Raw genomic sequence first — 17,258 nt, forward strand, 5'->3', positions numbered from 1 at the left:
AATTTAGTTGTGTTTCTGATGGATAATACACAAATCGCAGCTGCACACGTCTTCGGTATCACGCTGAGTTCAGTCTGATTTAAGTGATCAGTGTATAAATAAGGAGGTTATAGCTGAGCTTGACCTTTGACCTCTTTGTGGAGTAGGCCAAATAAGGGATAATGTGCAGCGAGCCGGTCACTGTTGTGAAATAAATAAACAGACAGACATAAATAGACAGGGCGATGCGGCACCCCGACTCGAAGCGGAGGGGTCTTGCCCCTGAAGGGGTTAATTTCACAATAATGACCCGCTAGCTGTACATTATCCCGCTTATTACACGACTACTTACTTAAGAAATCAATAATTTGACACAAAAATGGTCCGCCAGAGTTCAGAACTGCATCCATAGCAATGGTCTGTTATACATAGCAACGGTCTGCTATAAAGAAATAACAGACCATAAAACGCTGTGATTCATTTTTTTGTGTTTGCTAGTAGATAAGTGATAGAATAATGTGTATGTATCCAATACGTGGTTTTAATTTTTGTCTTTTTTGCTGATGCTCTTATCCAGAGTGTCAGGATGATGTTCAGTGCAATGAAACGGCCGTGGTCGCTATGTGCATCAAGCATTTTATTAGGAGACAGTATCTGTCTGCCAGACTCCCTCGTGTTTTGAGTATTTGATGTCAAAGTCATATTAGTTTTACATTTCAAGCTGGTGTTAGGATGGTAGTATTTGCTCTGAGCTTCAGGAGGGATACTGAATCAAGTTGCCTTATCATTTCAGCCTGTAGAAATTCTTGGATTACAAAAAGAAAGAAAGTAGGTTTATTTCTTGCAATCCAAACAAGGTAAACAATATTGTTTTTTTATGCAAAAGTGAAAAGTACGCTACATTTCCAACCGTGTCTCACGGGAAGGCATATAAATACCACGACATTACACAGGCGTGTCATGGGTACGCATTTTAGCCTTTTAGCATTTCATTTATACGCCACGCAAACGTCCGCAGTTAGATTTAGTCAAGAAAATCACAAACTTAGGTTCAGGCAAGAAAACCACTTCGTTAGAGTAAGGAAAAACATCATGGTTGAGCTTAAAATAAGTACGTAAACTAAGTAAAACGCGTACAGAAACAACTATTGAAGACATGTCACAAACGCCAATAAAATACATAATGTAACTTACAAAACAAAACACTGGTCAACAACGGTTTCCAACACCGGTCTCCTGGTTAAAAGTCTGGTGTTTGTTGGACACATCCACCTCCCCACTCACCATAAGTGTTCTTTCTGGCTTTTTATACTACGTCTGACAACTTAAGTTACTTTTCAAATTGTTTTCTTTTCAAATGTTTCCAAAACATATGGAAGTACAGCTGAAACGAGTAGTGGATTAATCAACTGATCGAAAATGTGCTATTTTAAGCAACTATTTTGATAATCCTTTAGTTGTTTTCCATGCAAAAAATGGCAAACATTTTATGGTTCCAGTACCGATGTGGTATTGAGACTTTTTGCACGTGTTTTGTGATTTGTGATATCAAAAACACTTCCCTGTTTTACTTCTCTGTTCTGCTGCTTTTCCTCTTCCTCTTTCAGAACACACACATGTGCACACTCCCTCTCTCAGGAGGACGTACACACACTGACGCCATCTCCCGCAGGGATATATTTTTCCTTTTCTCAGGCATCTCGTCTCAAGGTCACAGACGGTAGACTCGCTTGCTGTGTCTATATCTCAGCACAGCGAGGAGGAAGGTGTTATTGCCTTTCTAGTAACATCAGTATCCGACTGTAAGACGTAGTAATGAAGTTAAAACAACACTGAACTCTGTCGGCAGCCGCAGCTCCGTCTTCATGCCAGCATGGTTTTGTCTCACTAAATGCATCTCAACTGAATAACTGTCTCTTAATTCGCATCTTTCACCATCACTTATCTCAGATCAGATCGCTGTAGATTGACTTTTGAGTTGCTGTAGTGGGGGTGCACGGCGCTGTGTGACATTTGGCCAAGGAACGGCTCTGCGGCTCATCCTAGCAGGCTTGGCTGGCGAGGTGGGAGGGATTGGCAACGAGCTGCAGTGCCTACACACACACACACACACACACACACACACACACAGGCTGCACAGAGAATTGAAAACAATCTACATCGGCTCAAAGCTGAACAGAGAGATTTACTGCAAGCCGTTATGAGAATATACTCAGTTGCTTTGCATAAAGTGTTTGAGTATCACAATGGAGAAAGCCCTCGGTGCCTCTTATTACTGCACGAGAAATAATTTTTTTGAAGACCTTAAAGTAATAATGAATATTTTCACAAGAAATGATGTCAAGTAAAAGGATGTTGCCTTGTCACCAGCATCCTATGTTACTTTATTTTGAGTAAAGTCATATTCAAAGTAAGTTCAGTGGAATTTAAACATCTGTTACTCCAGTTTTAGTCATATTATAGAAAGGTATTGTAGACACGATGAGCAGAACAAATTTTCTTCCACGATTTGTTCTTATTTTGTTACAGTTTGTTACAGCATTCTTTCATTTGCACACGGCACAACATCTGCTCTATAGTGTTTAGGGGGCAGTCTTTGGGGTGCGTTACCTAAGCTAATACCTGCCCTTAAATAGTGTTTAGGCGGTGTTACCTACGCTAATAATAAACAATCTGCCGCACGCCTCCAATTAACGATCAAGTGGGATTCATCATTCAGCACACCTGGGTAAGAGCAGATTTGATGGTTAAGAACGTTTGGTGCATCTGGAGATGACTTCTCTCATTTTTTTTCTCTTAACAGAAATCTACAAAAAAATATAAAGAGAAATTTACGAGAATGTTACTGCGCGAGGCCCATTAACTCATTAATGGGAATAAGACTTAAGGGCCGTTGTTGCATTTTGCAAAGCTTTGGGCGATGCAACTGCCTGATGACATGTGGGCTCCCTTCAAGCTGTACCGTCTCATGAATCTTGAACAGCTGGAAACCTAATATTTTGCTAAATTTGCACAAAGAGAGTTGAGGAATGACAGAAAAATGGAGTTGAACATTGCGGGAAAGAGCTGATGATGTGACATTGTGTGTTGTTGGGGGCATCTGTAGCAGGTGGGAGGGGAATGTAAATACGAGTAGCTACCATTGAAACGGCAGGTCATTTCAGTTGGAGCAGTGCAGTCCGTCTAATCAGTGCTTTTACTTCTAGTCAGTTCATCAACACTTTTACACAGTGTGTTTGGTAGCTTATAAAATAAAGAGTTCAGCAAGACATAGAGCCACAATCCACCAGACACTCGATGAATATTTAGAAGATGAGAAGCAGGAAATAGATAAGATCTGCTATCACATGCAACTAGCTAAGAGAGACTTCAAGATTACACGGTTGCACATTAAGCCTGTAATTCTTGACTAAACACTTTATGCAGTCTCTCCTCTATACATGAATGCCACTCAAACGTAGAGTTATGCATTGACATTGTTTATTGCCCGAACACCGTGTAACACCGACTAACGCGGCAGGCCTAATTTGGACAGCACTACAAAATGGTGAACTCACTATATAGTCCACTACAGTGAGTGATTTCGGACACTGCCATGGTAGTTGCTTGCTGACACTGTTTGATCTTGCAAGTGGTACAAAAACACAGCACAAGTACTTCATTCCAAAGAAGCTGCAAAAACATTGTTTTATTTCACCACTCCAGCCTCCACGCTGTGACCGTGTTGACGTGGTAACGTACAGGCTCCCCGCTTCCATCTCAAGTTCCTTTCGCTTGCCGCTTGGCATCAGTTACCACGGGGACGGCATCCAACAGTGTGTACACAACCTGTTTCTTTAGGTTGTGCTCTTTATAATCAAATCTGTCTCTGTCAGCGCAAGATTTTAAACTGTTTAAAGTTCAGTTCTTGAATAGACAGATATAAAAGTCATCAATACTTTATATTCTGACATTTTTCCTTCACTCTGTGTGTGTGTGTGTGTGTGTGCTCGACAACCTTTTCAGTCAACATGATATGACCTTTCAGATGGACTAGGAAGTGACCTTTTTAGATGAGATGAAATTTTAATGACACGCTGGCTGTCAATGCTGGAAATAATAACAGCAGACATCAAAGAAAAAGAGAAAATATGTAAGAAAGGAAACTTTTTTTATGCGTGTATTAATAGAAGAGGATTTGGATTATAGAAATTAGAGGTTCAAGTTGTAGAGCATGCTGAGATTTACTAATAACACACCGACAGCACCCATTTGTGCCTCTCATGTACTCATCTTTACTTGCAGTGAGGTTTAAATTCATGCACTCTCGGGACATCAGGCACAATTTAGAAAACACACAAACACAAGTGAACCATGAATTCACTGGAGGCTCATCACACTCAGTCAACAGACAAACAGTCACATGTTGGACCCTCATGCAGCGTGTTGTATTAGCCTACATTTCGGCCTCAGGGGCTTTAAATAATACCAGTATAGATCGAGTAAAAAAAAACATGTAAGACAATCTTTCTTTTGTGTCTTTTTATAGGAGTCTTACCAGTTTTTTTTCATATTGATGGGGATAATGAAGAAGGCACAGCCCAAACACAGTGCAGCTGTAGTAAAATCGAGGATATGGCTGGACTGTGTATGGTCAGTCTGTGAATTTGTTACACAAATAGTTAGTGATCATGTCCATAATGTTAAATCCAGTAATGGTACATGTCCACAGCCTCTGTCCTTTCCACGCTTCCCATTCATTGTCTACGTAAGCAGCCGTGCAATGCATTCTGGTAGCGTGGCGAGATGGGCATCCGGCGCGACACGCTGCCTCTGGAAACTCCCTAGAAAATTTTAAAATAACCGCTGTCGATCCAAAATAAAGACTGATTTAGCAACTGCATGGCTTATTTCTCGCATAAAATGTTTTCAGAAACACGTTTCAGAGAACTATTTGCGATATAAGAGAAGAAAATTTCCAAACGAGCTGCCATGTTGCTTCAGGTTTGAGAGCAGGGAGCAGCTATTTGTTTATTCTCACACTCATGTTAACAAACATCCTTTTCAATAGTAATTTCATTCCTTAAAGTAACTATTTTTCTCAAAAATTTGTAAAATAATATTGAATTGAACAAAGAGCCGAAGCAATTAATTGAATATTTCAACTGGGGCTTTGAGAAATTGTGATCGCCATTTTTTTAAAACTTTTTTGTGACATTTTATTCACCACATCTATTAATCAAGAAAATAATCAACAGATTTATTGATAATGAAAATAATCGTTAGCTGTAGCCATAGTTGAACATAAAGCTAGTGATGCACCGATTTGTCTTTTTCAGTCACGTTACCGATACCTGGGCTTTGGGTATTGTTTGATACCGAGTACTGATCCGACACCAGTGTTTGATTAATAAGCTGCACGCCTCACTGTATGGAAGTGACTGGGATCATTCTTTTATGTCTAAGGCAACATCAGACTTGACTTAAACATTGCTTTCCTAACTTTGTAAAACAAAATGTAACAAATAAATACATATATATGAATTTACTGAATTGTTATTAATTATTAAAATAATAAATCGTTCACCAGTAACTTGATAAAATATCTTCAAAATTAATAGGAATTACAATTCAAGTGTAAACCTTTTTAATGCAGTAACAAATTGGTCAAAACCTAAACAGGAATTAAAATTCTAGTATATAATGTATATGGTATATAAACATAGAACTGAATTGAATTGAATTGAATATCTGTTCCAGCTATTTGAGTCGGTATCGGCCCGACATCCGATCCACTATCAGTATCGATGCATCCCTACATGAAGCCGATGGATATCAATAAGATAACAATGTTAACAACAGCTCTACACAATGCTCAAAGTCACTGATTAAAAAATCAGTTTTTTATCACTATGAGAGTTTAAATCAGGTAAATAACTAGTATTTTTTTCTTGTGTTGGAGAAATAACTGCCAAAACTTGAAGGTCTTTTTTTAAAAGAAACAACTAAACAACACAAATTATAAAGTTTTGTTTAGGCCTCCTGGTAATTTTTGTAGATATATCAGTTGTAAATACGGCACTGTTTATTATGATTTGTGAATCTACATTAGATTGGATGTGAGTCAGTATGCAGGTCTAAGACTAAACATAACATTCCTATTGAACCTTAAACACTTTGAGCCTCTCAGGAAATGAACCCGCTCGTGTTTTGTTTGTCGTTGTCAGGACCGTCTGCATTGTCTGCCGTTTATCAGTGTTTTTGGGCACTTATCTGGCCGCCCCGCCCAGCCTTTAGGACGCTGTTATGTGTGCTACGGTTTAATGACCGTTAGTTTGTTAGGTAGCAGTATATATATCTCAAAACTGTCTCAGCAGGTTTCAGTGACACTTAGTGGGTCAACAAGTGGTTCGGTTTTGGTACAGATTAAGGATCTTTTAAAAAGGAGTTCACAACTCCTCTTTCAGATTCTAAAGCTGCAAGATAGTTTTGGGTTTTGAACTGTCTGTTGGACAAAACAAGCACTTTGACAACACCACCTCGGGCTCTGGAAACTAAAGCTGCAAAAATTGAACAATTAGTTTTCAACTATTAAATTAATCACCGACTACAGTATTTTGATAATCAAGAAAATGAAAAAAAGTCTAAATTCTCTGGTTCCAGCTTCTTAAATATGAATATTATCTGGTTTATTTACTCCTCTGTGACAGTAAACTGAATATCTTTGAGTTGGGGACAAAACAAGACATTTGAGGACGTCTTCTTGGGCTTTGGGAAACACTGATCGACATTTTTCACCATTTTCTGACATTTTATAGACCAAACAACTAATCGATTAATCGAATAAATAATCGACAGATTAATCAACAATGAAAATAATCGTTAGTTGCAGCCCTACTGGAAACATGGGCGTTTTTCTGTATTTTCTGGCATTGTGTAAACTAAACGATCAATCAGTGTAAGAATGGAAGTACGCAAATTGAGACACAGCAGAAGTATTACTCTGTTAGTGTTGTGGAAACGTCAGAAATAAAAAAACGTCCACCGGTGTTAGAGCGTGGAGCTTCTTCCCTCACAAACAATCTTTGACTGAGTGCAGACACCGGCTTGCAGAGAGCACTTTAAGGAGGCAACAGACAAGTGTCATTTTTGACTAGTCATCAACTTACTCACAGAATTAGCGACAGCTGATATGATCTACCGCTGGCGACTTTTGTCATTTAAACCTGCAAACGTGATGGGTAGAACGTTGTTGAAATAACACATTTAAAGGATTGTTCAGATGGCGGTGCTTTCTAGTTCTTTTCTTGCCCTACCCTCTTTTATCTTTTATTTATTTTATCAATACTTAACCGTTCGCTTCGTCATGTGCTCTGACAGCTTTAATACGCTCCCATTCCAAATGAGACTGAGCTTGTGACACTCCCTACAACATCGTCATTTACTACATTCCTTCCTCACCCCCTCGCCTGAACTCTTAATCTAACCTAAACCTAATCTCATCTCTAATCTCGATTTTTAACCCACATGCTATCCTATGTACACCTGACTCTTTAAGAAGAAATATTTACTCTCTGCCTCTTTTTTAAGTATAAAAGAACACAGAGTTTTACAACTTTGAGTAAAAGGTTACCCAATCTCAGCCTGATAAGGTTGTCACAGGGTAGACCTGAATGTCCACTCCTCTTTTTCTATAATGGGTGCGTCTCTCTCTCTCACTCTTCCCTCCATCTCTACCTCCAATTATCATCCCATTTCTGTGTCCTTGTTCTTCTGTCTTTTGTTTTGTCTATCTAGAAAAGAGCACTTTGACTCACTCTTGGCAGTGAATTAAATGTGAAAATACTAATAGTCTTTATTGCTGCAAGAAAAACAGTTTTGTAGAAAGCCGTTTTCATTGTTATGTAACAACCGCTGTGTTCACATTAGAGCTGGAGGTGTGCCAGTAAAGTGAAAACATGGGAGGACTCGCAAAACGAGAATCTCCCAGACAAACTGAACATCCTGGAAACATTGTCAAATTCCCTCCTGAATTATTCACAAGAAGCTGTTTATGAATAAATTTGAGACAGGAAATAGGCCATGCAGTTGTGGTATCATGTTTTGTTTAATTAATTGTTAAAGGATCAGGAGTTTGGAGGAGACTTTTGAGCTCTTATCCTATCACTTTGGACATTTTGTAATCAACATGTGAACCATAAAAAGACACTTCTAGTGACATGTTTTACATTTTTGATCTGAAGCTCATCAAATTTGTGGTAGAGATTCAAGATTCAAGCCCTTTATTGTCATTGTGTAGTACAACAAAATTAGATTGTGACAGTCCCAAAGGTGCTAATGAGAAGATAATACAATATAAATATAAAACATATATATAAAGATAATACATAGAAATATACATAAAAATACAATATGTACATTGGTGAGATGCCAGATGCCAGATTATTGCACAATGTGTCCATCAGATAATTATTTCACAATAGCGTTCAGCATATTGTTATTGCACATGTCTGTAAACAGTTCAAGTTTGTGACAGTAGATTCATACATGATTAGTATTGCATATTCCGACAGGTCTTATTACACGTGTTCATCTCAGACAGAGGAGATGTCAGAGTTCAGGAGATTTATAGCAGTTGGGAAAAAGCTGAGTCTGTTTGTGTGGATTGATGTGAAGCGCCTGCCTGATGGGAGGAGCTTAACAAGTTGTGTCTGGGATGAGTGATGTCCTTGATGATGTTTTTGGCCCTTCTCATACAGCGAGTGTTGTGCAGGTGGTCGAGTGATGGCAGCTCAGTGCCAACAATGTCCTGTGCTGTTTTCACAACACGCTGCAGGGCTTTTTTGGCAGCTTTGGTGCAGCTGCTGTACCAGGCTGTCATGCAGTTGGTCAGGATGCTCTCTGTGGTGCATCTGTAGAAGTAGAGCAGCAGTTTCTTGGGGAGGTTAGCTCTTCTTAGCCTCCTCAGAAAGGAGAGGCGTTGCTGTGCTCTGCCTACTACAAAGTACAAAGTCTAATCTAATAAAACACGGTAAAACATGCGCATCAAGTGTCCGATAGGATGGGTGCTGGATCAAAGAAATAAAACAGAAAGATCCGCACACTAAATAGCTCCCGTAAGAAGGATCTTTACTATGCTGTACGTTATGTTTAAAGCACCAGGCTCTTCCTCAGACTTCTGATAAGTGCAGAGAGTCTCCAACTTAAATAACCATAATGCATCCAAAAAACACACACGTGACAATACCACACCTGTTATTTTATTTTAACATGAAAATACATTATATATTAGACATATGCACTGATAGTATCTCAAGGCTACAGAGAGGTACATTACAAAGATGATGGTATAGAAAGGAACATATCAGTATATACACACAGTATAAATACAAAATATAGAATATGTCCCCCCATAAATAAGTACTCCCAAAACACGGCTCTCCGGCTGCATCGCTGTCATATTCAAAATATAAACACATGTGATATACCACCCCTGTTGCAAGTATATACAAGGAAATACATTAAGAATATACACTAATATATAAATCTAGATCGTATGTACAAAGCTATACTAAGTAGATACAAAGGTACATGAAGGAAATCACCTAAAATAGAGGAAAACACACACACACATATGAACATCTATCTTTGCAACATGGCTAATGCTAGCAGCTAGAAAGCCATGTTGAATTGATTATCAAAATAGTTGATTATTTTGATAGCTGACAACTAATCGATTATTCGTTGCAGCGCTACAAAGAACACTTTTTCTTGCGGCAGTGGTGAAACTTACTATATTCTGTTATAATACCACTTGGAAATGCTAGAGTGAAGAAGTGAATCTGTCTATCATCGCCAAAGAGATGAAGGAGTTTGAACTGAAATATGTTTCTTTAAAGAAACAGAACCAGCTGAAGCTTTTTAAAGCTTTTCACAAAATACCTACCAGCTAACCAGCCAGCTGCATCTCAACAGCATTCTCTGCTACTGGCATTTTCTTTGCAGGTAGTTGTGTGTCTGTCAACAGACATTTGACTTTCTACTTTTAAGAGACAACCCCTCAGGTGTCCTGCTGAGTACAAGAGAGTAAACTTTCACTCACTCACGCTTATTTTAGCTGACTTCTCCCGTCTCTAGTGCTCTGATTTCATCTATGGCCGATAAAAACTGAATGATTGATTTGGGTCTGTTTTATTTTCACTGTTACGTGTGACAGCTTCTAAAAACACTCTATAATCTAAAAGACAGACCGCTACACAGACAGATAATTCTTTTATCTCTTAAAAAGGTTCACTGACGGCTAAGAAAATATATTCTTACATCGTCTGCTGCTATTTTTAGACTATAAAGTAGGTTTTGTTCTACAAGAAGCACATTTTTGTCATTGATTGTCACACCGTCTTCCTCAGCAGATGGAGTTTGTAGGATTGTAGATTGTTTTATTGAAATGTAAATTTCCATTTTTCTGAGCACTTTAAGGTCTTATTGTCCATTCGGCTTAAAAATCAAGATTGAAAGTTTCATTCTTGAATTTGGGAATTATTAATGATCACTATAGTACACCACAATAATCATTACTTGCAGCCCTAGATGCATGGGTGCTTTGGGAAGTGTGGACTCCAAAGATGGGTGGACCTGGACTACACCACAAACCTTTACTCTGCCTCATTAAGTCTCGTACAATCAGCAGCTGGAAATCAGTAGCCGACAATTTTCTCTGTGATTCTCTCTCTTCTTATCAGCCGCCTGCTGTCTCTCTCTCTTTTCCTGTCGTGTCATTGTAGCTTGAAGTGCTGACGGTGCAGCCGCAGTCCTCTCAACTTCAACTTTTAGTGTGTATGTTGTGTGTGTGTGTGTGTGTGTGACACACCAACACTTCCAAACTTGACTGCCATAATGATATCAGTCAGCATGAAGAAAGAGCAGCTCAGCACAAATGACTTGATGTCCCAAACACAAGCACACACAGCTGTCTTGTCTATTTGTTTGAACGGATGTTTTTGCTACACATCATATTACACAACACTGGGCCGAATGTATTGTACATGTAGCAGCGGGGATTCCTCTCAAGTTAAAAAACATTTTAGACGAACAGATCGGGCTGGAAACTTTTTAGTTTCAGGTTTTATTGGCAACAGGTGCAATAACCAAAAATATACTTTATATGTACTTACTGGCCTCAATATAAACACATACTCTGCGCACAAACTGTATCATAGAAGCTTTAAAGTTACTACCATAGACTGTATACAAGTCATCTAGGTTTTTGGCCGTCATCATCTTGTTGTTTTGCAAGTGACGAGAGGGTGGAGCTAAGTACAACCGAATGCTAAGTAAGATATGATTAGGTTATAATTAACTTTCATGAACTGAAAACAGACTGTGAAAGGGTTAAAGTTGTAAGACGAAAACATGGACAGCTCCCAGACCGGACAACGCCGTGTTAGCGACCTGTCAATCACAAGGTAGACACGCCCTAATGCATACTGCTTTATGATCTATTTGACTCTAAATGTGACCATAATTTACTAAATGAACATCATGCTGTATTGAAGAAGACTTGAAACTAGTGATTGAGACCTTAAACTCATGTTTACAATGTTTACTGAGGTAATAAATCAAGTGAGAAGTAGGGTCATTTTCTCATAGACTTCTATACAATCAGACTTCTTTTTGAGAAGAAGAATGTAAGTTTAAGGCACTTCTGCATTGGCTTCACATCTCAGACCCAGAGGTTGCTGCTTGGTTACTACAAAGAACTTTAATTTTGTGCTGATTTTGGCGGCCCCTGTGGACAAAAGTGGTAGTGTTCCCATGAGCACCACTGTTTTGTGTCGTAAAGATCTGCAGCTGCCAGACTCCCTTTAGAAAATGTACTGCAGCAGGGTCTGACAGTCTGCCCCGCTTAGTCCTGGTTCTGGTTCTCCTCTGCCTCACCTCCCTCCATGGGTCCAGTAATACAGCCTGGGCCTCCAGCAGCGTGGTGTTGGTTTTGGCTCCTAGGAAGCGGGTAGTGAGCTCCATGTCCGGAGCTCTCCACCTTCTGGCGGAGCTCCGACTGCAGGGTCTGGGTCTGTCCACGGTGGGCTGCTTGCTGCCGGAGGCCCCTCTGGAGTCTGAGCTGAAGGAGTTTCTGGTCAACCTGCACGCCGTAAATCATTTCGTCTGATGTAACAGGGAATCAGACCTGATGACAGGCGTTAAGGTTAACTTTATAGAAATAGCCAAGCTTCTCGCTCATGGTCTTGCTTAGTTATGTAGGTCTTATAGAGACCTCAGTATTAAATTAAGTCTGTTTTATAACCAAAAGTACCTTGTTGTGAGTTTTACAGCAAACAAAGAGAATGAAGTCAATATCTGATCAGAAAATCTACAACTAACAATCTGCATCTAACAGTTATTTTCATTATCGACTAATATGATGATTATATCTCGATTAATTTCTTTGTTCCTAAAAAATGACAGACAATTGTGAAAAATGCTCGTCAAAGTTACACAAGTTGACATGTAATAAAACTAACGATGAGTCGTTTAATTCATCAGGTGATGGAAAAATAATTTATTTTAATAATCAGTTAATTGTTTAATGTGTTTTTTTATGGAAAGATAACAGGCATTCTCTGGTTACAGCTTCTTCAATGTGAAGCTTTGCTGCTTTACTCTGTTTTTATATCATTTTAAACTTAAAATCTTCAGGTTTTGGGGCTGTAGGTCGGACAAAAAAAGACATTTGAAGAAGTCACTCAAATCAACAGATTTTCTTCAGTTGCAGAACTTCACGCTGACTCAAAGGTGAAATACTGCTGTGCACCATCTGGATGTCTGATAAACCTTCAAACTTGGTTTATATTTCATCTCCCCACTGATACTCTTTGGCAGCATGGCCACACCAACGCACCCCCTTGATTTTCTTTTTTTATGCCGTGCTATTTGAGGTCTGAATTCAGCCTAAAACTTAACATTTCTCCGCCTCTGTTGTAGCCAAAAGTGGTGAGCATGTCGACACGATGCAGGGAAGTAGTTTTGTTTCTAAAATCAGTAATTCATTTTCAGAATTAAAACCATTTCTTTACAGCCCCACTGTACCGGAGTAGATTTATCTGCTCCACTTGTAGCTGGAAAAACAGGTTGGAAGAGCTTGACCTGTCACGCACAACAAGCTTTTGTGTGTGTTTGTACTGTATTTATGTGTGTGTGAGAGCGTGCTTATTTGCAGCCATGCATTTTTGTTTCATCCCCGCACAGCGCGCATGTTTTGCAGTCGGTGGCTGTGGTTAGAGCTGCTGATATGTGGCTGGCCAGTTGGGTTTTGTGTGTGGGCGGTATGCGTGTGGCATTCCTTTCCCATACAGACTCATCGCTCTCCCCCTCGGCCTTTTGTCGTTGATGTTTCATGTCAACAAACAGGCCGGCTCGCAGGCTGGTGACGGAAAAGCCAGAGGGCAGAGAAATAGACTGGAAGGTCACCCGACCTGCTGGGAATATCTGTGTGTGTTCAATTAATGATGAAATGAAACTGAGAAAAGCAAACAAATCTCCACATATTAAAAGCTGTGAGTGGGTAATCAGCTAGCAGGACGGAGTCGACACGGAGTTCTCTTCTTGAGCTGAAACCACCACATCCCCCAGAAAGCCTGAAGTGTTGAGGGTTATGTGTGGGCAAGTTGTTGTTCATTTCCTTGTTAATGTTGCGCTGTGTGTTGAGTTAAAGAAAGAGAAGCTGCAGCCTGAAGCTGGGCAGGGTTTACAGTTTGTGACAAAGGTCAACGTGTTTCTCGGTTCCTGTTTCGGCAAATTGTTCTTCTCTGCTCTCACGTAGTTTTCTGTGTCCTAGTTTTAAGGACAAAATCAGAGGTTGATTTTCTTTTTTAAGCACAAAATGTCTGCAGTGATCATAAAAATATAACAAATTAATACAGATAGGTAGATAGGTAGATAGGTAGGTAGGTAGATAGATAGATAGATAGATAGAGAGATAGATACAGTAGGTAGATGGATGATGGATAGATGGATAGGTAGGTAGGTAGGCAGGTACAGTATATAGATAGATGGGTAGATGATAGATGGGTGGATGGATGGGTAGATGATATAGATGGATGGATAGACTTTATTTTGACTTTCAAATTCACCTCCAGTGTAATTCCAAGCTGGAAAGCATACACGTATAACAAAAAGCCAAGCTGAGAGCAGTTAATAAAGGATTAGTACGCCAAAGCAGGTTTATATGAAAAAGTGACATGAGTGACAACATCAGAGGTGACCAGTTTCAACATTTTACAAAGTCAAGGAGCACCGACGGCAATCACTGTCACCTCAGCTCACATCCTGTAGAGAGGATGAGCGATGGAGGGATGGTTTTTACACCCCAAAAGTGACAGCTGTTTGTATTTCTGTGTGCGCCCGAGGTGAACGTGCTGCACTGAAACACACATCTCAGCAGCTACAGACACACAGGAGCTTGGGGACTCTGTGGTTTTTTTTAATTGTAGACTCAGCTGACACAGGTCAGACACTGAATACATGAAGCAGCCTGTACTTGGCTGAACTTCCTTGTGCACTGTGTGTGTCAATACACTCTCAAGTGACTCTCCAGTAACTGGGGGTAAGTATGTCCCCCGGGGTCCTACTTCCTCTGAAATATTGACTCAGCACCACAGGGAGAGGTCTCGCACACACACACAGAGGGCCTTTTCCATTACATGATGTCTCTATTTTTGTTGCCACAGTGATCTTGTGTGGAATGAACAACGATCAGCTAATGAATGTACTCAGAGGTTTTCCTACTGCAGGACTTTGTTGACTAATGTTCTCCATCATCCCATGAAACTATATCACTCCTCCCTTATGTGATGCACTTCCTCATGAATCTCCTGAGGATTTAAGGGGTTGGAGATGACGCTTAGATACATTTTTGGTGAAAACTATCAGTAGGGCTGAGTATCAGTACTCGATACCTTTTAAAGGTAATCAGGTAAAATCATATCTAGATTAGGGCTGTCAAAGTTAACGCGATAATGCGTTAACACACAAATTTGTTTTAACACCACTAATTTCTTTAATGCACCTTGCGACTCTTAGGTTGTAGCGGGCCCAGTTTTAAAGCTAGAGTGAAGATACTGGTATCATATGAAATTAAACCATATGAAAATCCAAGGAATCCATTGGTACCAACCATGTCATACTAGTTTGTTGCAAGGGAGGCTAAATAATGCTCCAAACTTACGCTCAAGTTTGGCGAGGAAAAACTGGCATGGCCATTTTCAAAGGGGTACCTTGACCTCTGACCTCAAGATATGTGAATGAAAATGGGTTCTGTGGGTACCCACAAGTCTCCCCTTTACAGACATGCCCACTTTATGATAATCACATGCAGTTTAGGGCAAGTCATAGTCAAGTCAGCACACTGAGTGAGTTTGTATTTGTATGCTAAATGCAGTACCTGTGAGGGTTTCTAGACAATATTTGTCATTGTTTTGTGTTAATTGATTTCCAATAATGAATATATACATACATCTAGCAAGCATATTTGCCCACTCCCATGTTGATAAGTGTATTAAATACTTGACAAATCTCCCTTTAAGATACATTTTGAACAAATAAAAAATTTGTGATTAATTTGCGATTAATCATGGACAATCATGCGATTCATCGCGATAAAATATTTTAATCGATTGACAGCCCTAATTTAGATACAATCTGGATATACGAGACTCATTTTAATGCCAGGTGTAAAAAGGGGTCATTATGTCAGACATGCTATAGTCTAAATGATTAGTGGATTTTCCGAGAAAGACCCGGGATAAATTAACTTAAAATTAAAATAATCACTGTTTGTAGCCGATGATGAATGTCCAGCCTCGCTGCTTCCTCTCCAGACTCGTCCAGACTAAATATACCGTTCATCACACGCCCACCCCGACATCTCATGTCGTGACATCACAAACTCCCACAGTGAAGCCGGCCTTGTGGGAAATGGATTCCTCAAAGCCCCTCTGTGTTATTCACGTAGTAAAAACCAAGCAAGGTCAAAGCTGAGAATGTGTGGAGTGTGTTTGTGTCATCGTGCCAGCAGCGCCCACTTTGCCCGGACACGCAGGCCGACATCAAGGACACACACAACAAAGACAAAACACTTATAGCCTATGGTCTTCTTTTTAATTGCTGGTCATATGAGCTCTTTGTAAATCCCATTGATCTGCTTCTCTCTTTTTTGGAAACAAAGGACCTTTTTATGATTTCTCGCTCTTGTTTTATGTTACATTACACCTTGATAGCTCGTGGTTTGGGGAGAATGAGGATAAAAAGTGTCTGTGTGGATGCTTTTTTTAGATGCTGTTTTGACTGACAGTGAAGACCGCTCCTCCTATATTTAGGAATCAAAGCGTTCCTGCTGTTCAAATCCAATCTCTTAATGGTGTGTGTGTTCCTGAATGTGTATGTTTAAACCAGTTGCTTGCATATGTATTCCTATATGTTTGTCTGGGTGGAAGGGAGGAAATTACCCACTGGGGGGGACCAAACCCCCAGATATCCTCTTGAGTGCTTCACTCTGGCGGCGTCATTAATAATTCAGAGCATTGGCGGGGACCATCTCTGTGCTTGTTTGGACACAAGTCTGCAGCCGGCCAGCCAGCGTCCATGTGCACTTTGAACAGTTTGTCATGTGAAGAGTTCAGCAGGGTGTGTGTGTGTGTGTGTCTTGGTGTACATGTGTGTGTTTTGTGTTGTACAGTAACGCTCGTGGCCAAAGTCCAGACCCAACCCCAACTGTAACGACCTATACACATTAACAGGCTATTTGTGGTGCAAGCAGAGGGAGTGGGCAGATGGGTTAATGTTAGAACAGATCTGCTATCAGATGGGAATCCATCATGATACCATTGTTGGTCGTGATGGAGCGCCTCGGCCAGGGTTGTATGTTGGAGTGCCTGAATCACATCGGCCTCACGAGTCCTGTAACGCAGTGGCTCCCAACCTATTTCCTTCAGAGACTCCTTTTGCTATCATTGAAACTATGTCTGGTTTTCAAAATAAGGTGTTAACAAAGGGAACTAAGATAAATTGGATTACATTAACCAGAAGTATAAAACATTACAGGTCCCTTATAAATTAAAAAGAAAATATCACTAATTTGTGAGGGAAATGTCTTTCATTAAGAAAATTAAGTAAATAATTCCTGACAATGACTGATATATGTGACTTCAGGACATCTCTGACTACATACATGCTGAAAATCAAACAATTTTTACTGTATCAATTTAGATATTTTCCAAAGTAAAAGTCCTCAGAAGTGTACGATT

At 39.8% G+C, this 17,258-nt stretch overlaps 1 protein-coding gene across 5 annotated transcripts in view; it reads left to right on the forward strand.

Moving 5' to 3' along the window:
- Window positions 1-17,258, forward strand: part of LOC119492420 (metal transporter CNNM4) — a 51,192-nt gene that overhangs the window by 2,543 nt on the left and 31,391 nt on the right. The gene's annotated exons all lie outside the window — the stretch shown is intronic.

The sequence above is a fragment of the Sebastes umbrosus genome, chromosome 8, assembly GCF_015220745.1.
Source record: "Sebastes umbrosus isolate fSebUmb1 chromosome 8, fSebUmb1.pri, whole genome shotgun sequence".
In the NCBI taxonomy this organism is placed as follows: domain Eukaryota; kingdom Metazoa; phylum Chordata; class Actinopteri; order Perciformes; family Sebastidae; genus Sebastes; species Sebastes umbrosus.